This window comes from Saccopteryx leptura, chromosome 3 (genome assembly GCF_036850995.1).
Source record: "Saccopteryx leptura isolate mSacLep1 chromosome 3, mSacLep1_pri_phased_curated, whole genome shotgun sequence".
Classification (NCBI taxonomy): Eukaryota; Metazoa; Chordata; class Mammalia; order Chiroptera; family Emballonuridae; genus Saccopteryx; species Saccopteryx leptura.
The window spans coordinates 347,778,393-347,802,742 of NC_089505.1; positions in this window are offsets into that span (position 1 = coordinate 347,778,393).

Below are 24,350 nucleotides of genomic sequence, written 5' to 3' on the forward strand. Positions count from 1 at the left end.
ATTTTGCACATATCTCCAAAGTCAATTCTTCCATTACCATGTATTTAACCCCTTAACCCTTTACTACACCCCTTTTCTCTGGTAACTACCATACTGTTGTCTGTGTCTACAAGCATTTCATTGCTTGTTTTTCTTTTTTGTTCATTGTTGCTTTCAGTTTTATATCCCACATGAGTGAAATCATATGGTTTTAATTTTTTCTGTCTAACTTATTTTGCTAAGCATGATATTTTTAAAATCCATCCATATTGTCTCAGATGGCAATCTTTCATCTTTTCTCATGGCTGAGTAGGAAGTATCACATCTTCATTATTCAATCCTCTAGTGAAGGGCACTTCAGTTTTTCAGAGTCCTGGTCACTGTGAACAAATGCTTCAATGAACATAGGAGAGCATATATCTTTGTAAGTATTTTCAATTTTTTGCATAGATACCAGAAGATGGGTTGCTTGGTCATATGTTAATTCTATTCTTAATTTTGTTAAAGAGCCTCCATATTGTTTTCCATAGTAGCTGTACCAGTTTACTTTGCAGATTTAATGCAATACTCATCAAAATCCTAATGACATTTTTTAATGATATAGAACAAAAAACATTCATCAGATTTGTATAGAACCATAAAAGACACTGAATAGTCAAAGTAGTCCTGAGAAGAAAGGAAAAAAACCAGAAATATGGTTTCTTCATGACTTCAAATTACACCACAATGTGACAATAATCAAAACAACATGGTATTGGGAGAAAAACAGACATACAGACCAATGGAACAGAATTGAGAGCCCAGATATAAACCCACATGTATATGGGCAAATAATTTTTGACAAAGAAGCCAAAACCATATAATGGAGAAAAGAAAGCCTCTTCAATAATTGGTGCTGGGAAAAGTGGAAAGTACATGCAAAAAGAATAAATCTAGAGCACTGGTTGCCCCCACACAAAAACTTAAACTCAAAATGGTTCAAAGACCCAAATATAAGACTGAATCAATAAATTACATAGAAGAAAACATAGTCTCCAAAGTTATAGACCTTGTTCTTAGAGAACATTTTATAAATTTGACCCCAAAGGCAAGTGACATAAAAGGAAAAATAAATGAAAGGGACTATATCAAACTAAAATGTTTGTTTTTGATCCATGATCATTTTACTTACTTTATGCCAATTTTAGCTAAGTGAGATGTGTTTTACTTTGCCCGACATTTTTGATATTCTATAGTCGGATGATTTTTATTTAATTCATCAAGATTACAGTAACTGGAATATCTTACCAAGCTCTTTCATAACTAATTATTTAGAGAATTTTTGGAAATATCTGTACTTCATTTTTATCTTCCTCTGGGTTATACTTGACTGTATTTTGAATAAGATCTTACCTCCTAGAATTTTCTGAATATAGCTTGTTTGAATGTTTTATAGGTTGTTAAATCATAAAACCCATAACATGCTTCCATAAGAATCCAGCCATCCATAATGTAATTCTATAGGAAATATTTTTATGTTTCTAGATATTCTTTAGGCATGTACACCTCACTTATTAGTTTTTTCCTTCCTCTTTCCTCGTTCCATCAGAACAAGGAAATGCATTTTCACCTCAAAATGCATTTTTATTCATTTCTCTTTATGCTGTTATAGAGTTGATATACAATCATCTTAATAATACTATTCCAAAAGCTTTTTCCTGCCTGTCTGGATGAGCCTCTACCTCACATAAACATAAACATCTTGATATTATCATATGTTCTGGAACAGTAAGCACTAATACAAAAATTATACCATACACAGAAGCCAGTGTAACACACTGGCCCTCAATAATAATTTAAATCTTACATTAATTTGTATCATTTAAAACTTGCTTTGCCTGACCAGGCGGTGGCACAGTGGATAGAGCGTCAGACTGGGATGTGGAGGACCCAGATTCGAGACCCTGAGGTTGCCAACTTGAGCGCGGGCTCATCTGGTTTGAGCAAGGCTCACCAGCTTGAGCACTAGGTCACTGGCTTGAACAACAGGTCACTCAGTCTACTGTAGCCCCCGGGTCAAGGCACATATGAGAAATCAATCAATGAACAACTAAGGTGTCGCAACAAAGAATTGGTATTTCTCATCTCTCTCCCTTCCTGTCTGTCTGTCCCTATCTGTCCCTCTCTCTGTCACAAAGAAATAAAAATAATAAAATAAAATTGCTTCACACATTTTCCATTGCCTTACTTCTTATCATTTTTTCTTAATCTTTCCACCCCTCAATATATTTCCATTAGATAAAATTAAAAACAAGCCAATGAATAAATAAAAGACACCATCAGAAACCCTGTGTATTCTAAGTGCAAACCTACAAAAATACATGCACCTGCCTATACATTATTAGATTATCCTCTAGTCCTAATAAAGGGACTATATTTCTAAATCCAATGGATAGTCTAAGTACTAATCTTTCTTACCCTCTCAGCCTCATTGGACAATCCTTGCTAATTCTTCCTAAAACAATATATCTTATTGTCTCTTCTAACATTCCATTTTCCTTGTTTTTTGTTTTTTTCTTAATTCTTTCCTTTGTAAACTTATGCTCTGTAATCCAGCATCAACTGATCTTCAAGTTTGGGCCCTACAGCCACTTCACTTTCACTGTCTCATCTTATTTTTTTTCTTCGTTTTTTTAAGTAACAACTTTATTGAAATAGCTCACATATCATAAAATTTACCATTTTAAAATGCACAATTCAGAAGATTTTAGTATATTCACAGAGCTGTCCAACCATCATCACTATCTAATTCCAGAATGTTTTCATCACCCCTAAAGGAATCCCTGTCCCCACTGGCAATTTCTCCCTGGTCTCCCCAATACCCCCAGCCCTCAGCACCCACCAGTATGCTTTCTGTCCCCACAGATTTGCATATTATGGACATTTCATATACATGGAATCATACAATGTGTTGTCTTTTGTGCCTGGCTTCTTCTGCTTAGCAAACTGTTTTCAAGGTTCATTCACGTTACAGCATGTGTCAATACTTCGCTCCTTTTTATTGCTGACTGACTGACATTCTGCTCTGGGTATGCCACATTTTATCCATTCATCAGTTGATGGGCATTTGGGTTATTTCTATATTTTAGCTATTATGAACAATACTGCTGTGAATAATTGTGTACATGTGTGGGGACATGTTTTAAATTGTCTCGAATATATAGCAAGAAGTGGAACTGCTGGCTCATATAGCAACTCTGTGTTTAACTTTTTGAAAAACTGCCAAACTTTTTCCAAAGCAGCTATACAATTTTACATTCCCACCAACAATGTATGAGCATTACAATTTCTTTTTTTTTTAATTTTTATTTATTTTTTACAGAGACAGAGAGTGAGTCAGAGAGAGGGATAGACAGGGGCAGACAGACAGGAACGGAGAGAGATGAGAAGCATCAATCATTAGTTTTTCATTGCGCGTTGCAACACCTTAGTTGGTCATTGATTGCTTTCTCATATGTGCCTTGACCGCAGGCCTTCAGCAGACTGAGTAACCCCTTACTGGAGCCAGCGACCTTGGGTTCAAGCTGGTGGGCTTTTGCTCAAACCAGATGAGCCCGTGCTCAAGTTGGCGACCTTAGAGTCTCGAACCAGGGTCCTCTGCATCCCAGTCCGACGCTCTATCCACTGCTCCACCCCCTGGTCAGGCTGACCATTCCAATTTCTTTACAAACTCACAAACATGTTATTGTCTTCTTTGATTATGGTCATTTTGGTGGATGTGAAATGGTATCTCATTGTGTTTTTTTTTTTAATTTATTGTGTTTACATAGATTCTGGTGGTGCCCCAAATGCATTCCCCTTCCCCCATATTCCCTTCAACATCTCTCTTCCCTCCTCCCCATAGTGCCCTCCCTATTCCCTTCAGGTTTATCCCATCCTATCATCCCCTTTCCTCCTGTCCTCTTTTCCTCTGGTCCCTTTGATCTCTCCTCTGTCTCAATTCCATTCCTCAGTTCATACTGTTTATTGGATTCCTCAAATGAGTGAGGTCATATGATAATTTTCTTTTTCTGCCTAGCTATTTCACTTAACATAAAAGTTTGCAGGTCCATTCATGTTGTCACAAAAGGAAAGATTTCCTTCTTTTCCATGGCCCCATAGTATTCCATTGTATATATGCACCACTGCTTTTTATTCCACTTGGACACTTGGGCTGTTTCCAGATCTTTGCTACTGTGAACAATGCTGCCATAAACATGGGGGTGCATTTCTCCTTTTGAAACAGTGTTATGGTGTCCTTGGGGTATATTCCTAAAAGTGGGATAGCTGGGTCAAAAGGCAGCTTGATTTTTAATTTTTGAGGAATCTCCATACTGTTTTCCACAGTGGCTGCACCAGTCTGCATTCCCACCAGCAGTGCAGGAGGGTTCCCTTTTCTTCACATCCTTGCCAGCACTTTGTCTCGTCTTAATATAGAAGACCAAAATGCCTATGATTAAAATAAACACTTGTACTCAGAAGGCCCACACATTTATACCCCGTTCTCCTGGGCAAAATATCTAACTACATTCCTAAAATATCTTTCTGGATGTCATAAATAAATCTTAATTTAACATATACAAATGGAACTTGATCTTTTCTTCTAAAACTAATCCACTCCCATTGTTTCCTGTATTAGAGAATGTCACCATTATTCATTCATGTGTTGTTCACTTGATTATAGATCATTTCAATTCAGAAACAAATATTCACAGGGATTATGCAACATGTCCAAATTTTCACAGACAATACAAACTGCGATCTCAAACCAATTCTGATTTTTAAAACCATGATCTATCACAAACTCATACACAATCTTTAAGTCATTCTATATTTTCATTATCCCATTGTGGTGTAACAAAACTTTATTCTCATATCTACTTTTTCATTTTCTCATTACAATTTACCTACAGTATTAGAACTTGTAAATGTGATCTAATTAGGAAACTTTATCTTTACAATTTTGTTATAGATGTTGGCATCAGGAGCTTTTCCAGGATGATTGGCTGGGCCTTAAATGCCATCACAAGTGTGCTCATAAAGCAAGGCAGGGAGTTTAGACACACAGAGTAAAGGAGAGGTGAGGATGGAAGGCAGAGAATAAAGTGATATGGTCGTCAGCCAAGAATTCCTGGCATCCAATGGAAGCTGGAAGATGAAAGAGATTCTTTCTAAGAGCCTCCAGAGGACATGTGGCCCTACTGACAGCTTTATTCCATATCTGTGGCCTCTCGATTTGTAAGAAAATAAATTTCTGTTGTTTTAAACCACTGAGTCTGAGGCAAATTGTTACAGCAGCCATATAAAACTGCCACAGCTGCATCCCTACTAATACATAATTGTTATAGCAAACGATCATATGCCATTCAGTTTTTAACTTGAACATCCTGGCTTAATACAGAGCCCACATTTTGTGATTATATTTTAAATAATATAATTAAAGCACACATGAATAACATAATTAAAGCACACTAATTCTAAAATTAGTGTCATTTTGGTCTAAATCCAATTTGGAAATAATTCTCAGTGAATTACATGTTTTAATTCAGAAATTTTGCAAATCATTATTAAATACCTATCATGCTAATTCTTGGTCCTACAGTGAATTATGCTAAAAATTTTTTAGTATAAGTTATTTGTTTTCATAAGATTATTAGTCAATACTTCAGAAATACCCTGTTTGGTATTAATTTTTTTATGTTAAGCTTTTCCATTTTTTTTCCTTTGAAAATATAGTATTTAAAATGCTATTATGTTGCCTAACCTGTGATGGTGCAGTGGATAAAGCATCAACCTGGAATGCTGAAAACCACTTCAAAACCCTGGTCTTGCCTGGTCAAACCACATATGGGAGTTCATGCTTCCTGTTCTTCCCTTCTCTCTCTCTCTCTCTCCTAAAATGAATAAAATCTTAAAACAATAAATAAAATGCTATTATGCTAATATATACTGTTCACTTCAGAACTCAAAATAAGTACAATAATATAGTTTTAAAGATAACCTTAGATGTAAAGCCCTGTTATTCTTTCATAATATTTTAAATCAAATTATCCTTAAAATTATGTAATATTTATGTAATTTCAGGTACTTCCAATATGCATGGTTTAGCAACATGTGCATGTTTTCTTTATACTACCAGCATATGATATTGGCATGTTATTTGTATTAAAATTTATACACTTTTCTAGATCTGAATTAACTGTCAAATTATTGCAGAAGATATCTTCTGCTTTATCCTAATTTGTTCTTATTAGCCCTACCATGCTTTCCCACTTGTAGAAAAAAATATTTTTCCTTATGAACTTTGTAGTTGACAATATTCTTAAAAAAAAGGTGCTCTAGCCTTTAGCGTTAAATATTCATAGCAGCCATGGATCTTTCGGTTGATGTGTTATTACCCATTACACTTCTACCACTTTCAATTCCTCAAAATTATGGGTAATATAGACCAAGAAAGATGTTAATTTAAAAGTCTATAGTCATTTGTTCAGCTTAAAAAATAAAATTATATTCATTATAAAAGGAAGACTGTAATAATTTTATAAAACAATAATATTCTAAGAAGAAACAAATGGGACTGAGCAAAGATTAGCATTACTGAGAAGTCTTGTATCTTTACAGAAATTTCCTTTAAGTAAGACTAAGACTAAATTTTTTTTAGGATACTTTTCAATTTTTGAAAGACTCTTTAAATGTGTTCTGCATGATCATGTATTTAGTACCTTAGAAGATCTTACTTAAACTAAGGATTATAATGGGATTGGCTGATTGTTTTGAACTGTGTTGGAGAAAATGGATAATGAAAAGAATGAGTTCAGAACTCTAAATTCCTAGCTCAAACTCTGCATTAAAGGCCCAAATCTCTCTATATAGCCTGACAGAAACCTTTATCTCCTATAACTGCTGGGTTGAAATTTCTAAAAACCAAACTGATAATCTCATGCACTGAGTGGCTGAATCACAACACAAATTTAGTCCTCAAAACACCACTGCATGTATGCTGCTAAATGAAGTTATTAATTAGGAAGGAATGAAATCCTGAAAATTCCAACAGGAGATACAGACAGATCCTGATGAAGGTAGAAACTTAAATCCATCAATTCTTCTGAGCCCTCTTTTCTTGTAAAAGTAGACATTTTCCACCTGTCTTGAGTTAGTCAACTTGCTTTGGTCAGAAGAATCTATAATGACATACCCTGTGGTAGCTGCCTTGAATCCCACTGCTGATTCTTTAATATACGCTTATCACCCCTCCTTGATTTTAGATTTAAACTGGAATCAAATCTCAACAGGCCCCAAAAAGTGAGGTACAAAGTCTGACCCATAAGAAAGAGCACTACCACCCAAATAACTGAATTAAAAAACAAACAAACAAACTTTATATAGACTAACATTTTGGGAATACGTGTAGGACTGGATCATACGGTTGTTGGGTTATCATGGAAAGAATGTAAAGTTGGGCCAGGTTAAATTTTTTAATATTGACCACTCAGGAGAGAGTCTTGATTTGATCTTTTAGTTTGAGGTGTTTGAAAAGGCAAATATGATCTATGCTAAATGAAACAAACACTAACACTGCCTTGGTATAACATAGAGAAAGGTATTCAGAGACGAGGGATACTGTAGTGTTGGAGTGCACCTTTCACCTTGACTCTGAGAAACAATTTTGTGAGAAAAGTCCCAGCATCCTTAAAAATCAATACAGTAGCTCTTATTTATATGCCAGAAATTAAGAGTGGGAACTGCTACTGTCAAAGTGTGATTCCTAAAACCTGAGGGAAATAATGGGAGCCCAAACAGCAGTGGCCTGGTGATTGTGCTTAACCGCCAAAGATAAGATAGGTGTGGTTACTGTGATGGACAGGGAAACCAAGGTAAGAGAACACTGGCTTGCAGAGATCTATGGTGTTGGGTGGTTTACCATGGTGTAACTAGGAAATAAACAGAAGTGAGTCTATTAAATTCTGACATGATCTGTGTAAGTGGAAGAGTTCTACCTGGAGTAAACAGAAGTTTACTTTGAATTACCAACAAAGATAGTTACAACCCCTCAATAAATGTAAAACCTGGATCAACTTTCAGACTCAGAATGCCATGAGTGAAGGGAAGAGTAAGGGTCCCCATAATGAAGGATCCTGCTACACTGCAAAAATCTGCAGTGTTTATGTTTTTACCAGCTTCCTCCAGAAAAGCCTGTGGACATTGTCAGGATGACAATGCAATAGGGCAAGGGATTACTGGATACTATAACTAAATTTCTACATTGGTTCTGGGACCTGCAGAATATGGGCTATTATGGTAGGAAAGCTTAAGTGCAAGTCATCAGAAATACCTCTGCCTAAAAATATAATAAACTGAAAGCAATAATGTATTCCTGGAGGGATTGCAAAAATTGGTATCACCTCCAGGACTTGAAAGATGCAGACATGTCAGTTTCTACATAATCTGAATGAAGACGTTTATTTCGTCTATTCAGAAAACAGATGGATCTCGGAGAATGGCAGTAGATTATAATACAAATTTAATTAGGTGGTGTCTCTAAAATGCTGTTGCAAATGTGGCTTCATTGCTTGATCCCCTTAGGACCTAGTATGCAGTTATCAATCTGGCAAATGCGTTTTTGCTCGACTCCTGTTAGTAAAGACCATCAGAGCAATTTTCTTTCTGGCAAAAAGAGCAAAATATCTCAGAGGTAGATCCACTTCCCAGACCTAAGTCAGCAGGGACGGTGATCCTCTGTCCCAACCACCAGGCATCAACTGGTTCATTACCTTGCTGATATTACGCTCATTGAACCTGATAATCAGAAATAACAATTAGTCTATATTGATAAACCATGTTAGAAGGTGGGGGGGGGGGCTGCCTGACCTGTAGTGGCGCAGTGGATAAAGCGTCGACCTGGAAATGCTGAGGTCGCCGGTTCGAAACCCTGGGCTTGCCTGGTCAAGGCACATATGGGAGTTGATGCTTCCAGCTCCTCCCCCCTTCTCTCTCTCTCTCTCTGTCTCTCTCTCTCCCTCTCTAAAAATGAATAAAGAAAAAAAATAAATTTCAATATGTAAAATGTGCAATATAGGTGTCACTTGGCCAAGAATATGAGTAATTATTCCTTGATTCTAAATTTTATAATTAATTACTTGAAATATTAGTTATTTAATAATTCTGAATAATATCTACAGAGCATGTATTTTTTATCAAGCCACTTTTCATATCTTCTTGCATTTAGTTTCCCTGTATGAAATCATCTTTATAGATTAATATATTGGTCTTGTCTTCTATGATATCAACTATGCCAATAAAATCATTATAAAAAAATAGGTATAATGCCAGGTGAGGTTATCTCTGAGTGGATAGACAGTGCCTAGATGGGAGTATACTAAATATTTAATAACTGAATTATGATTTAGTTTTTAGTATCTTTTTACACAAATATTTTCAATTTTAGTATTTAAATATTTTAAATAAAGTAATTTATCTTTATTTCAGCAAAGAACACTGCTACAACTCTTACCCCAGGCTAAGAGAGTTAGCAGATTTTATCCATTTTTTAAAACTGTTCTTCTCTTTTTACACATCTTAGGACTATTGAGTGTTAGGAGTGTATAAAAAAGGGTAAATATGAAATTAGCAAAGAGAGATATCAGGCATCATGGTGGCATCTAGGAGCATTTTTGTGCTACAGTATATACACAGGGGAAGCTTAGGAAAAATCAGACATTTAGCTTTACCTTATCTTTCATTTGTATTGCAATGATAATGACTTTCCCCATAAATCTCAATTGTCTTTTGCTATCTAAATATACCTATATTGCTTAATTAGCTTATAAGTGTCAAGGAAAAAAAATTCTATGTTTGAGTTAGTTTTGGACAGAGAAATAAGACTAACAGTAAGTAAGAGAGAGAGAATTTAGTAGCAATAGAATTGGAACCAGAGGGAAATATGAATCATAAGCCTTGGCTATTTGTCAGCATATTGTAAAATATACTGACCTTTCACATGACTAAGATAGTATTTAAATTACCCATAATTTTAATGATTCAGTTAGCCATCTGGATTAAAGTTGGTTTCTTCACATAGAGAGTTGCTTAAACTCTGTTATATGAATGCATACCAGACCCCTCCCCCCATCATTGTATTTGTCATTTATTCGTACAATTTTCAAAGTTTGTAATATTTAGAGTCTCTGAATTATCGACCATCTGCTTGATTCCTTTGAGTGCAAAAGTCACCATTTGCTCTAGAGTTTCTTAGAAGCCAATTTTCTGGTATGATATTCCAAGCTTTACTGTGTGGTTGCACTACTGCGCTTTGGAGTTCAGAAAAATACATCTATGAAATGCTATCTATTTAACTATTTGGAAATTAGAGAACAATCACTGTCCTAAAATGGATCTATGCCAGTCAAAAGAGATATAATGTATCCAGTGATCAGTTCCATGCAAGAAGAATAAATTTTATATAGACTAACACTAACAGGTTTCAGAGATTCTAATGTGTAACTTTCTATATCTTCTAGGTCCTATACAAGTATGCAGCCATGTTAAATATTAAGAAGTGAAAAAATATATAAATGCTCTTCATAAGGTAATTACTTGGTTGGAGATTATATTAAAGTAGATATTTTGCTCAATTTCTAAATACACACATTTTCACTTAAAGATGACAACATATCAGGAATGTTTTCCAGATGTAAAATTATTGTACAGGCCCTGGCCGGTTGGCTCAGCGGTAGAGCGTCAACCTGGTGTGCAGGAGTCCCGGGTTAGATTCCCGGCCAGGGCACACAGAAAAAGCACCCATCTGCTTCTCTGCCCCTCCCCCTCTCCTTCCTCTCTGTCTCTCTCTTCCCCTCCTGCAGCGGGGGCTCCATTGGAGCAAAGATGGCCCGGCGCTGGGGATGGCTCCATGGCCTCTGCCTCAGGCGCTAGAGTGGCTCTGGTCACGACAGAGCGACGCCCCAGAGGGGCAAAGCATCACCCCCTGGTGGGCGTGCCGGGTGGATCCCAGTGGGGCACATGCGGGAGTCTGTCTCCCCGTTTCCAGCTTCAGAAAAATATAAAAAAAAAAATTATTGTACAAGTGTTTTCACTACAGTGAGAGGATGTTGAGAGGGAATATTCAACTAATTTCAGCAAGTTTTAAAAGTTGTTACAATAACCTGGAATTGGCAGTTATGCATAATTATCATAGGCAATTACAAACAAACTTTCTAATTCTGGGCATCAACTCAAATTCTGAGAACTTATAACTTCTATTGAAACTAGCACTTTGGTAACAATATACTTTATGACAATATTATCTAAGTAACATTTATATGTGAGATATCAATATGCCTAAAATATGTTAGAATTAATATGAAACTTTTCCCCCCTAAAAGGCATAAAAAATACACTCTTTCAACAGTTTGTCTACTCTTTTCTAAAACTTTCACAAAACAGTGCAAATCTTTTTTTTTTTTTTTTTATAATAAATTTTTATTAATGGTAATGGGATGACATTAATAAATCAGGGTACATAGATTCAAAGAAAACATGTCTAGGTTATTTTGTCATTAAATTATGTTGCAAACCCCTCGCCCAAAGTCAGACTGTCCTCCGCCACCCTCTATCTAGTTCTCTGTGCCCCTCCCCCTCCCCCTAACTCTCTCCCTCCCTCCCTCCCATGTCCTCCCTCCCCCCACCCTTGGTAACCACCACACTGTTGTCCATGTCTCTTAGTCTCATTTTTATGTTCCACCAATGTATGGAACCATGTAGTTCTTGTTTTTTTCTGATTTACTTATTTCACTCCTTATAATGTTATCAAGATCCCACCATTTTGCTGTAAATGATCTGATGTCATCATTTCTTATGGCTGAGTAGTATTCCATAGTGTATATGTGCCACATCTTCTTTATCTAGTCTTCTATTGAAGGGCTTTTTGGTTGTTTCCATGTCTTGGCCACTGTGAACAGTGCTGCAATGAACATGGGACTACATGTGTCTTCACGTATCAATGTTTCTGAGGTTTTGGGGTATATACCCAGTAGAGGGATTGCTGGGTCATAAGGTAGTTCTATTTGCAGTTTTTTGAGGAACCACCATACTTTCCTCCATAATGGTTGTACTACTTTACATTCCCACCAACAGTGAATGAGGGTTCCTTTTTCTCCACAGCCTCTCCAACATTTGCTATTACCCGTCTTGTTGATAATAGCTAATCTAACAGGAGTGAGGTGGTATCTCATTGTAGTTTTGATTTGCATTTCTCTAATAACTAATGAAGCTGAGCATCTTTTCATATATCTGTTGGCCATTTGTATCTCTTCCTGGGAGAAGTGTCTGTTCATGTCCTCTTCCCATTTTTTTATTGGATTGTTTGTTTGTTTGTTGTTGAGTTTTATGAGTTCTTTGTAAATTTTGGATATTAGGCCCTTATCTGAGCTGTTGTTTGAAAATATCATTTCCCATTTAGTTGGCTGTCTGTTTATTTTGATATCAGTTTCTCTTGCTGAGCAGAAACTTTTTATTCTGATGTAGTCCCATTCATTTATCTTTGCCTTCACTTCTCTTGCCATTGGAGTCAAGTTCATAAAATGTTCTTTAAAACCCAGGTCCATGATTTTAGTACCTATGTATTCTTCTATGTACTTTATTGTTTCAGGTCTTATATTTAGGTCTTTGATCCATTTTGAATTAATTTTAGTACACGGGGACAGGCTGTAGTCGAGTTTCATTCTTTTGCATGTGGCTTTCCAGTTTTCCCAACACCATTTGTTGAAGAGGCTTTCTTTTCTCCATTGTGTGTTGTTGGCCCTTTTATCAAAGATTATTTGACCATATATATGTGGTTTTATTTCTGGGCTTTCTATTCTGTTCCATTGGTCTGAGTGTCTATTTTTCTGCCAATACCATGCTGTTTTGATTATCGTGGCCCTATAATATAGTTTAAAGTCAGGTATTGTAATGCCCCCAGCTTCATTCTTTTTCCTTAGGATTGTTTTGGCTATTCGGGGTTTTTTATAGTTCCATATAAATCTGATGATTTTTTGTTCCATTTCTTTAAAAAATCTCATAGGGATTTTGATGGGAATTGCATTAAATTTGTATATTGCTTTGGGTAATATGGCCATTTTGATTATATTTATTCTTCCTATCCAAGAACAAGGAATATTTTTCCATCTCATTGTATCTTTTTCGATTTCTCTTAACAATGCTTTGTAATTTTCATTATATAGGTCCTTTACGTTCTTTGTTATGTTTATTCCTAGGTATTTTATTTTTTTTGTTGCAATCGTGAAGGGGATTATTTTTTTGAGTTCGTTTTCTAATATTTCATTGTTGGCATAGAGAAAGGCTATGGACTTCTGTATGTTAATTTTGTATCCTGCGACCTTACTGTATTGGTTTATTGTTTCTAATAATCTTTTTGTGGAGTCCTTCGGGTTTTCGATGTATAGGATCATATCATCAGCAAAAAGTGATACCTTTACTTCTTCTTTTCCAATATGGATGCTTTTTATTTCTTTGTCTTGTCTGATTGCTCTGGCCAGAACTTCTAGCACCACGTTAAATAAGAGTGGAGAGAGTGGACAACCCTGTCTTGTTCCTGATTTAAGGTAGAAAGTCCTCAGTTTTATGCCGTTTAATAGGATGTTGGCTGATGGTTTATCATATATGGCCTTTATCATGTTGAGATATTTTCCTTCTATACCCATTTTGTTGAGAGTCTTAAACATAAAATTGTGTTGTATTTTATCAAAAGCCTTTTCTGCATCTATTGATAAGATCATGTGGTTTTTGTTCTTTGTTTTGTTGATATGGTGTATTACGTTAACCGTTTTGCGTATGTTGAACCATCCTTGAGATTCTGGGATGAATCCCACTTGATCATGATGTATTATTTTTTTAATATGTTGTTGTATTCGGTTTGCCAGTATTTTGTTTAGAATTTTAGCATCTGTATTCATTAGAGATATTGGTCTGTAGTTTTCTTTCTTTGTGCCATCCTTGCCAGGTTTTGGTATGAGGGTTATGTTGGCCTCATAAAATGTGTTTGGAAGTATTGCTTCTTCTTCAATTTTTTGGAAGACTTTGAGTAGAATAGGAACCAAGTCTTCTTTGAATGTTTGATAGAATTCACTAGTATAACTGTCTGGGCCTGGACTTTTATTTTTGGGGAGGTTTTTAATAGTTTTTTCTATTTCCTCCTTGCTGATTGGTCTGTTTAGGCTTTCTGCTTCTTCATGACTCAGTCTAGGAAGGTTGTATTGTTCTAGGAATTTATCCATTTCTTCTAGATTGTTGTATTTGGTGGCATATAATTTTTCATAGTATTCTACAATAATTCTTTGTATATCTATGATGTCTGTGGTGATCTCTCCTCTTTCATTTTGGATTTTATTTATTTGAGTCCTGTGCCTTTTTTCCTTAGTGAGTCTTGCCAAGGGTTTGTCAATTTTGTTGATCTTTTCAAAGAACCAGCTCCTTGTTTTATTGATTTTTTCTATAGTTTTTCTGTTCTCTATTTCATTTATTTCTGCTCTGATTTTTATTATCTCCTTTCTTCGGCTGGTTTTGGGTTGTCTTTGTTCTTCTTTTTCTAGTTCCTTAAGGTGTGAAGTTAAGTGGTTTACTTCGGCTCTCTCTTGTTTGTTCATATAGGCCTGAAGTGATATGAACTTTCCTCTTATTACTGCTTTTGCTGCATCCCAGAGATTCTGATATGTCGTATTTTCATTTTCATTTGTCTGTATATATCTTTTGATCTCTGCGCTTATTTCTTCTTTGACCCATTCATTTTTTAGAAGTATGTTGTTTAGTTTCCACATTTTTGTGGGTTTTTCCCCCTCTTTTTTGCAGTTGAATTCTAGTTTCAAGGCTTTATGATCAGAAAATATGCTTGGTACAATTTCAATTTTTCTAAATTTGCTGATATTGTCTTTGTGGCCCAACATATGGTCAATTCTTGAGAATGTTCCATGTACACTAGAGAAAAATGTATACTCTGTCGCTTTGGGATGAAGTGTCCTGTAGATGTCTATCATATCCAGGTGTTCTAGTATTTCGTTTAAGGCCACTATGTCTTTGTTGATTCTCTGTTTGGATGACCGATCTAGAGCCGTCAGTGGTGTATTGAGGTCTCTAAGTATGATTGTATTTTTGTTAGTTTTTGTTTTAAGGTCAATAAGTAGCTGTCTTATATATTTTGGTGCTCCTTGGTTTGGTGCATATATATTAAGGATTGTTATGTCTTCTTGATTCAACTTCCCCTTAATCATTATGAAATGACCATTTTTGTCTCTGAGTACTTTTTCTGTCTTGTAGTCAGCATTATTAGATATGAGTATTGCTACACCTGCTTTTTTTTGGGTGTTGTTTGCTTGGAGTATTGTTTTCCAGCCTTTCACTTTGAATTTGTTTTTATCCTTGTTGCTTAGATGTGTTTCTTGTAGGCAGCATATAGTTGGATTTTCTTTTTTAATCCATTCTGCTACTCTGTGTCTTTTTATTGGTAAGTTTAATCCATTTACATTTAGTGTAATTATTGACACTTGTGGGTTCCCTACTGCCATTTTATAAATTGCTTTCTGTTAGTTTTGTATCTAGTTTGATTCTTCTCTTTTGTTTTTCTATCATTTGTTTCTGTTTGTTTGTGTTCCATACTTCTTTCCTCTGTTGCTACCTTTTTTAAGTCAAGTGTTTTTGTGGTGGTTTTTTCAAGGGTGGTTACCATTAAGTAATGAAAAGGGTACCTACCATATTCATTGTAGTACCCTATCTTATAAGTATTTCTGCACTTCATCGTCCTTTGCTACTGTTAATCTCCATCCTCTCCCCCCTTTTTTTCCTTTGTTGTCACAGTTTAAGTTTGGTTTTATTGTGTTCTTGGTGGAGCTGTTACTTGTGGTGTTGTTTTCTTTTGTTCTTTGAATCTGGTTGGAAAACCCCCTTTAGTATTTCCTGGAGTGGGGGCTTTCTGTTGATAAATTCTCTCATTTTTTCTGTATTTGTGAACGTTTTTATATCTCCTTCATACTTGAAGGATAGCTTTGATGGGTATAGTATTCTTGGCTGAAAGTTCCTCTCTTTCAGGGCTTTAAATATTGGGGTCCACTCTCTTCTAGCTTGTAGAGTTTCTGCTGAGAAATCTGATGATAATCTAATAGGCCTTCCTTTATATGTTGTACTCTTCTTTTCCCTGGCTGCCTTGAGAATTTTTTCTTTGTCATTGGTTTGTGTCATTTTTATTATGATGTGCCTTGGAGTGGGTTTGTTGGGGTTAAGAAAACTCGGTGTTCTGTTTGGTTCTTGAATTTGAGGCTTTAGTTCTTTCCACAGGCTTGGGAAATTCTCGTCTATTATTTGTTTGAGTATATTCTCCATTCCATTTTCTTTTTCTTCTCCCTCTGATATACCTATTATTCTTATGTTATTCTTTCTGATGGAGTCAGACAATTCCTGTAGGGCTTTCTCGTTTTTTATTATTTTTGAGTCTCTTTCTTCTTCTCTCTATTGTGCCTCAAGTTGTTTGCCTTCTATTTCACTAATCCTATCTTCAATCTGGGCTGTTCTGTTAGCTAAACTTGTTACCTCGTTTTTCAGCTCGTGAATTGAGTTTTTCATTTCTGTTTGATTTGTTTTTATAGTTTCAATTTCCTTGGTAATATATTCTTTGTGTTCATTGAGTTGTTTTCTGATCTCCCTATATTGCCTTTCTGTGTTTTCTTGTATATCTCTGAGTATTTTTAAGATTTCTATTTTAAATTCTCTGTCATTTAGCTCCAAGGCTTCCAATATGTTAAATCTTTTCTCCATAGATTTTTCCACATCTATTTGTGTTACCTCTCTTTCTTTTGTATCCATAATATTCTATTTCCTCTTTCTTATCGGCATCTGAGGGTGGTCTTGTTGATAGCACTAATTAGAATTAATAAAGAGTAAAAAGTAAAAAAAAAAAAAAAAAAAAAAAGGTAAAACACCCCACAAAAAAAAACCAGTAATAATTTATTATTTCCCCCTTTTTTCTTTCTTCTCTTTCCCTCCTCTCCCCTCTTCAGGGAAATATCGTGCCTATAATGGAGGGCCTGATTTGGGGTGAAGACTTCAAGGGGCAAAAAAAGGGAGTGGGGACCTACTAAATGCAAAAAAAAAAAAGGAAGAAAATCTTAGACAAGCATAAGATGATTTGCTTGTAAGTGATGGTCAACTAAGAGATATAATGAGAGGGATAAGAGGGAACCAGAAAAAAGGACCAAAAAAGAATAATAAAGAAGAAAAAAATAAAAATAATAAGTAAAAATCTATTGTATTAAGTGGAGCGAAGACTAAATACAATGGAGACCTTGGGTTGGGAGGACCCAAAATGCCACAAAAATAAACAAACAAGAAAAAAAATAAAAACAAAAGCAAAAAAGAAAAATAAAGCCAAAAAATGCCTTGAGTCCCAAATTAACTAATTTGTTCGTGATTGAGGATTAAATGGGAGTAAAGTAAAATGAGAAAAGAAAAAACGAATAGAAAGGAAAAAATAAGAAAAAGAGAAAAACGAAGGAAGAAATAAAATAGGAAGAGAGAAAAAACAAAATAAAGCAAGACAAAAAAAAAAACAAAAGAGGAGAGAGTGAGAGTTAAGTGTTTTGGAGTATAACCTTAAAGGAGGGTGAGGATGAAGAAGAGAAATAAAATGTAACACTCATGGGTAGTGTAGTTCAAGACAAGGGAAGCATAAGATGGGCAGAGAATAGAAGGAACAAGGTGGAGGAAATAAAGGCAATAAGATAGAAGAAACAAACAACAACAAAAAAAAAAGAATTAGTGGAACAAGTTGTAAAGTCTGTGGATTTTTCTTGATTTTGAGAGGTTAACTTCTTCCTTTTTCTTTTCTCTCCCTCTTCCTGGTCGGTGACTCTGTACCCCAGGCTCTGCCCCTGTGTCACACTTAGGTAGGGATTTGCAGTTGATGGGATTCTATGGCAATGTCATATAATTGGCTTTAGTCTTGCTGGTAGTCAAGGCTTGTTGGCGTTTGCAGAGTCCAATGATGAGAGAGTTTGCTTTCCTGGATTCTCTCTCCTAGTCCCCCCTTTTTGAATTAGCAGCCTGGTGATCCAGCTATAAGGCTGCAACTGCTTCTGCCTGGGGAGTAAGAGGCTCAAAGAGCTGGGAAATCCCCACTCTATCCCCACTCAGTGCAAAGCTTTGGGAAAGGCTCTGGCAGTCAGGGCCTCCAGTGTAATCAGGCGGGGGTGGGAGTCAATTGTTGTCAAGGTGACTGTTCAGCGCCTATCATTCAGTTGGACCTCTCAACCCAGGCTTTCCACACTTTGTAGCCTGTTTTTGCTGGGAAGAAGAGGCACTAGTCTCTGCTTGCGACTAGTGTAGTATAGATCTTATTATCTGCCAAGTCCTTCTTGTTAGCGTTTATCCCTGAATATGGAGGCTCTATCAATCAGAAGTTGCCCCCGCCCCTTTAGCGAGAGGCACTAAAAAATATCACGCCTCTTGTCTTGGATCTCTGAACTGAGAGAGATCTTATCAATTAGAACCGAGGGTGCGCAGATTTCATGGGTTAAGCTAATTTCAGTGATTGGGTCGCAGCTGTGCTCCCGAAAATATTTTAGGCTGCCTGCGCGCATCTCCCCCAACGCTTGATTCTTAGCTTGAATGGCTGGGTGAGGTGCCCCGCCCACGGAGAGAATCTCCCAAGCCTCTCCCGCTCGCCCTGCTGCTGGTGGCTGGATCGCACCAGGCGCAGGATAATGGGGCCCCCTGGGTGTGCGGGCCAGTAGGGCGCTCTGGACACGTGGAATGCCCAGGGCACCCGCGCGAATGGGGTGCTCTGGGCACCGGTGGCTGGCGACTCTCACTCGTAGTGCGCGGGCCACTGGGAACGTAAGCGGTGCTCACTCTGCAACCGGACCGGGCGCGCGCCCCGCGGCTCGCGGCGGCTCGGCTCGCGGTGGCTCGCGGCTCCCGAGTGTGGGCTAACTCACCACAGGCTCACTTCCTCGCGGCTTGAATGAACGTCCCTGCGGTAGCTTCCTCCACACCCTCGTCTCTCAGATTCAAGTGATAACAGTCCTTTTGCTATCAGTTTGTGTGGAATTCCGGAATGCTCCGAGGATAGATTTTTCTGTTTCTAGTTGATAAATTTGTTGTGATTTAGGGGAGAGCTGTCGGACGCGCAGCTCACGGCGCCATTTCCATGACGTCACCCCACAGTGCAAATCTAATCCTCCAAAGAGAAGCTGTTTTTTCATTATCAGTAAGACAGATGAAGGAACTGAACGTTAAATTGTACTGCAAGAAATTCTTCTTTAGGTTGAACAGTAATCAAATTATGATTTGTTAAAAAGGATAGTGGTAATTGTTATCTGTATGAGCCATATTGTGACATTTACACAAAGTTAAAAGCTTTGTAGTATTGGATATATTTAATGTCTAATTTGTGTAACTGTCAGGTCAAGATGAAGGGCCAAGATCTTAGGCTACACATATTAAGGTGTTAATAATTCTGGGCACGATGGTTTCTAGAAATGTCAAATCTACTATTTACAGCATTGGTGATATTGAGTTCTCTTGCTTATTTTCCAGCTTTTAGGGTTTCATGTTTTCAAGGCTTACTTATGGTACGAATGATTCAGCTCAGTCTATACCTAGATCAGGCGTAGAATGCATTACAAATCCTGTTATAAACACTATTGTTACCACAAGTTTCTAAATGCCAATTAAATATTCCAATTAGATTAATAAACATAATCTAAAATGGTGTAAACTAGCAAAAAATATTCTAGTTTATGCATTGCTTCACTTTATTTCTAGCAAACATTTCATTGGGAGCAGGGGTAGACGAGTAAATTAGCATGTTTTATTTTTCAAACTAGAAAGAGAAACAAGATAATATTTTTCAAGAATGAAATTTTACAATTCAAAAAAACATTTTGGTGTCAAGGATAAATAATCACCCAAATCTATACAAACACACACACAACACAAACACACACAGATAAACATATTCACTCATATATGTTAGCTAGTTTTCTAATATAGTGTGAGAACTATTCACCACTCCCTGCTTGTGCATTCATTATGTACAGTCAAGAGTGGAATGCTTTACCGTTTGAATCTGAGCAAGTGTTGTGACTGCTGTATCAGTAGAGTGTGGGCAGAATGGGCTTTGGGGTCTTCTGAACCCTGGCGTTAAGAAGATCTAGTAGCCTATAGTCTGCCTCACAGAGCCCTAAGCTCCCATGGAAAGTCCAAGTTCTCTTGTGGAGAGAGAGCCACTTGAAGAGATGTTGGAATTTTAGACACAACATAGAGAGAGGTGCCACATAGGCGCCAGACACCTAGATCCAGCAGATAAGCGCAGCCACTGTATGACTGTATGCATGAGAGACCTTAGGCTAGATTTATAAAGCAAACCCCAGCTCTCTTCTGGCCAACACAGATATCAAAAGATTTAACAAAATTATTGTGTAAGCCACCAAATTTTGGAGTTATTTTTCTTGACAATACTGAAATGAAATTATATAGTTTGTTTTATAGGAATGGTGCATTGCTGTTGCAATATATATATATATATATATATATATATATATATATATATATATATGTTAAAATGTGTGTCATTATTTTGGGACAATATGATTGGTGGTAGAAGTTGTAAGCACCTTGAGAAGACTTTAGGCTTCAAGGAAGGAGGAGAAATGATCATCTGAGTTGGAAAGAAAGGGAGCTAAGTTATATAAAAGCAAATAATTAACAAAACAGTCAACCAGGCCTTCATGAAAGATTGAAAGGGTGCGTAACTTGTCTGTCTGGCTAATGGGATTTTTAGGCAGAATGTTTAGAGGATGAGCTGTTCTTTTGTTTTTCCCTGATTTAAAAGGAAGTCTGTTAATGATAAATTATAGGAGAAGCTCAATGAACTAAAAAGAGAACTGCTCAAATTGGCAGGATAATTTAGAAGAAACATAAAAAAGCAAGAATGGTCTGGCTTCAGAAATAAAACTTTGTCTTATTCTCAGTTTTTCCGGTAGCCAAAAGAGCAATAAAAGAAGAAATAGCCTTACAGTACAGGTCAAATCTAGGCCACTGCCAGTAAAACCTGACCTCAGGGTAAGTTTTAGATCAAAGATCACTGTGCACACCATTTTTAAACCTAAGAAGAATCTAATTTTTTTTTAATCTTCAGACATTTTTGCCTAGACAAAAAGGGCTCTAGGTAAAAAAAATATAAAGGACACTTTACCTTCTTAGTATCCTCATAGGAGGTCCAAAGTAGAGAAGATTCTACCATTGAAAGAAATATGAGCAATTTTTTTGTCTAAGGGATTTTATTATATATAATTTGATATATAAAATCTATAAATTTTATTAAAGGAATTGTATCATGTTGGAGTGAAAGGAATGGATACAAGTCATAATGAAGGGAGTGTTCCTGGGCCCTCGGAGTGTTCCTGGGCCCTCGGAGTCTATAAGCACGATGCAGGCTGAAAAAACTATTAAGCTGCAGACATGTAGTATTTCTTATACAATAGTGAGGTTAATTCAGAGGACACATTAAAATCTGGGAGGATGAAGCCAACATCAATGGGAACCACTTCAATGGAACTGGAACCCTGTTGAGAAAACAGCTGTGTTAGGATTGCTCGCTTGCACTTTGAGTGATTAGTACATGAGCATGTGGCAGGACCACGTGTGCAGGCTACAGGTGCTTTGATTCAGGGCAGATTGGGGATTGCCTTCCTGCCACTGTGAGGGGCTCTTTTGCTGTTTGTTCACCTGCTGCCATGAGAAGTGATATTCCCCTGCCTGTTTGCTGTTGTGAGAATCTATTAAACAGGAATAACCCATTGCTTTCTGGCTCCACTGTTCCTCTACTGTCTGCATGAATCCAATGTGAACCTGCCTGGCCTAAGTCACTGGCCTTACAAACCCTAATCAAGGAACTAGTTATATATCCTTAGTTGGATGTTAAAATTCCTATGAGCCACTTATTCCTCTCTTTCTATCACTTTCCTCCTATTTGAATGAGAGCCAACTACAGATTCTGTCCCTGATCACTACTGGTATGTTGGCTGAAAGAAATACAGAAAACTTGTCTATTTCAAACACAGAAACCTTACCTCAAAATAGACAATGTCCAAGGAAGTGAACCTGGGAAATCACACCAAGGAGCCTCATCTACAATGGTCCTGATTTAGATTAGGAAATACTAGAATTGATACCTTAAAAGATGGTTCTTTTGATGATCTAGTAAGAAAATAGGTATTTTGGGCAAATGGGAAGAAATTGTTTTGATAAGAGGGTGGACGTTCTCCAAACTTTGGCCCTTGAAATACTCAAACAATACTCCTTCCATCAGGTGGCAGAAGTTATGTCTTTCCACTTGAACCTAGTTTAGAATTTTGACTAATTTTACAAAAAGAATGCAGAGTACATGATATTCTGGATGTTCTGAGTCTAGGAGTTAAGGAGATAATTAAGGTTGCTTCCTCTTCACTCATGGAGCTGTGAAACATCATTCAAAAGTCTATGTGGAGAGGTTCTGGCTGATGAGTTATCAACTGGAGAGAAAGGTCACATGGAAGAATGCAAAGTTACAAACAACCAGCTTCAGCTGGAAGCCTAGCTAACATCTGATTGCAGCCGCATGAGGTGAAAGGGATTAAGCAAAGGAAAAAAAATTATAGGCACAAATAACAACGTGGGGATTGCAGGAGGGAAAAGCGGTGGAGGGAGAAGAAGTAGAGGAGGGTAGAGGGGGATAGATGGTGATGGAGGGAGACTTGACTCGGGGCAATGAACACACGATATGCAGATGTTGGATTGTAGAACTGTCCACCTAAACCCTGTATAATTTCATTAAGCAATGTCACACCAATAGATTCAATTAAAACATTCCAAACAGCTGAGTCCCATTCAAATTGTGATAAAAAATAAAACAAGTGGCTGTTTTAAGCCAGATGTTGATAATCAATTTTGGAAAACGGTCGCATATTAAATATTTTAGAATTTCTTATTCAGGGCTCCAGTTCTTACAACCTTTTAAAAAGTGTGAAAAACACTTAATGATACTACCAGGTTGTATATAACCAGACCACAGGCAGTATTTTGTGGCTACTTTGGCTGCTTTCTTATCAAGCAGCATGTAACCAAAACAATTTATCATCATGTTTAAATTGCAAGAGGAAAATTTAACAGTATATTTAGGCATATACTGACATTCTATAGAAAATGATATAATGCCATTACATTTTTAAAACAAAATAAATGAGAAGATAATATTCTTTGACCCAATTTTTCAAACAATAATACACAATATAAAAGTGTGTTAAAAAGAAAATAATCATTAATTTACTAATTCTGGGAACTTAAAGGTAGTGTTACAAATTTTAATTTAAATATATTATACTTCATCAATAGATTATATCTCTGAACTTGCCACCCATAAATTATAGAACAATTAGTTAATAAATGCGTGTGCTTTATTTTACCTTGCTGAAATTCATCACATTACTTCACAACAACTTTTAAACTACATACATACCAATGTTTGTACATAAAAGTCTGTGAATCCTCATTTGTCCTAATATTAATCTAATTATTGCATATCCACTAAGGGTTATAGCGGCGCTTTGTCAATATGTGGAGGGAAAATGATGAAATGTGTACAGCACATACTTGATGTAGAAAGTAATCTTCTCTAAGGAAAAGGATTAACACAGTTAAGGGATTAAAAGGATAAAATGGGAAACATTTTTTAATGTGTTTATATTCACATGGTCAAACATTTGTCAATTGTTTGAAAAATAATATAATGTATAATTGTCAAGTGAATGTTATAACTGAGAATTTAGAAGAGGCTTATTGATTGCTAAATTTTTATAAAATGAGTTGTTACTGGTCTTCTGGGTATGTTATTTTTTATATAGATTCCAATATTTAGAAATTGAAATATGTTAAAAAATAAAATAAAGTAAAAGTTGTAAAAGAAAAAATTTAAATCTGTTGCAACAGCATTATGATAAATGATATAAGAAAATCAGAGAAAGACAAGTATCATATGATTTTACTCATGTGGAATATAATAAGCAAAATGAACTAACAAGAAAAATGTATAGAAACAGACTCATATAGAGAGCAGGCCAAAAGCTGTTGGAGATGGGTGCTGGGTGAGGAGGTTAGAAGGATTGAGCAAAAAAGGACAAAAAAGAAAAAAAACTTATGGACACGAACAACAGTGTGGTGATTGTTTGAGAGGGAGGTGAAGGAGTGTACAAGGGGGATAAATGGTGATGGACGAACACTTGACTTGGGGGGTGAACACACAATATGGTGTACAGAGATGTGCTATAGAATTAGAC